The sequence below is a fragment of the Chrysochloris asiatica genome, unplaced genomic scaffold (genome assembly GCF_000296735.1).
Source record: "Chrysochloris asiatica unplaced genomic scaffold, ChrAsi1.0 scaffold00004, whole genome shotgun sequence".
NCBI lineage: Eukaryota > Metazoa > Chordata > Mammalia > Afrosoricida > Chrysochloridae > Chrysochloris > Chrysochloris asiatica.
Genome location: NW_006408522.1, coordinates 15,230,103 through 15,231,786, shown reverse-complemented (window position 1 = coordinate 15,231,786; position 1,684 = coordinate 15,230,103). Strand labels below are relative to the sequence as shown.

The following is a 1,684-nucleotide window of genomic DNA, read 5'->3' as shown; positions in this document are numbered from 1 at the left end:
CTGAAGTCATGGTTTTTTGCTAATGCCTTTAATGCAGCTTGGATTTCTTCCTTAAATACCATTGGTTCTTGATCATATATTATCTTTTGAAATGGTTCAGAATGAATTCTTTTTGATATTGCGACTCTGTGTATACCACCTATCTTCTTTTGAAACTTCTTGCATCATTCAATATTTTCTTTATTTTGATGATCAAATTGTCCCAAATTTAGCCAGTGGGAGCCTCTGCAAGCTAGCTTTTCTGTTCCTTCAATATCCTCATCATTCTTTGAGTACTTCCTCACTTTATGACACAGTAAGACGCTACAGAGTCATTTTGTTCTTTCCTTCTTCCAACCTGAAGTCAGCTTTTTGCCCCAAGGTGACCTAGTTCCTTTGAATGAAAATGATAGTCAGAAGCCAAAATCTGGAGGCTAAGTGTGTTCAAGATGTGGCTCAAGACTAATATACATACATTCCCTCACAGTAGCTAGGAAGTGCCAGGAAGTGTATATCTACACATATGTGTGTGTATCTATGCAGTTACAACTACATTTATTTCTCTATCTCTACATCCTTTGTCATGGAGTTGATTCTAACTCGTAGATACCTTAAAGGGCAGAGTAGAGCTTCACTGTAGGGTTTCCAATGCTGTAATTTTTACAAAAGAAAGCTGCCAAAGCTGCCATATCATTGTTTCACGGAGTAGCTGGTGGGTTTGAGCCCCCAACCTGTCAGTTAGGAGCCTAGCTCTTAGTCACTATTCCACCAGGGCAGTGGCTAAACATCTATCTATATACATAGACAATTGTTGTTAAGTGCTATCAAGTTGGTTCTGACTCATAGTGACCCTGTATAGGGTTTCCAAGGAGCAGCTGGTAAATTTAAACTGCTGACCCTGCAGTTCAAACAGACCTTGAGGTCCAGTGCATTATCCCAGAGTGCCCCAACATATTAAAATATGCTGATATTGCCAGCCCTAAAACACAGAGTTCATTCTAGTTTTTTCATTTGTAATTACTTTCTCTGATTATGAAAATACTAGAAACCATTATTCTCAGTCTCCCCATATATAAATCATTTCCCATTGCTACTTCTACCTCCCCTTCATGAAAACACCCTTTAACTCATGCTTTGACACTAGGTACCAGGCTGCCACCACCACCTCCCCATGTAGATGCCCTCATGCTGCTCAGCCTTCAGCACTATGCCAGACTGTCACCACTCTACTGTTCACACAAACATTTGGACTAAATCATGAAGGAAAGAAGGAAAATGAATGCATTTTTAAAAATACATTGTTCTTTTCATTATAAAGGCTTTTGTAACACATTTTTGTATAATTGCAATACAAATCTCCAAAAACAGTTTTTGTGTGTTAATTTACAAATAACCAAGAATTATCACAACATATGCATCAAGAGTAACATAGTTCTTACATTATTGCTATCATCAGTTAAGCTACATCATTTTTTTGTTTGGGTACTATGGTGTTTGTTGTTGTTGTGAACTGCCATTGAGTCAGTTCCAACTCAGTGATCCTGTATAGGGTTTCCAAGGAGCAGCTGGTGGGTTTGAACCAGCCACCTTGTGGTTCACAGACCAGTGTTTATCATATAGCACCACACTAGGAGACTCCCAGAGAAATATCCGGGAACTGGTAAGTATCTTTATAGTTCTTTTCTCTTTGTACTAGATCTGTTAG

The 1,684-nt window shown here is 38.6% G+C and overlaps 1 pseudogene; it reads left to right on the top strand.

Annotated features, from left to right (window-relative positions):
- LOC102840497 overlaps positions 1-1,233 on the top strand; it is a 66,433-nt pseudogene extending 65,200 nt beyond the window's left edge.
- The last annotated feature ends 451 nt before the right edge of the window (positions 1,234-1,684 follow it).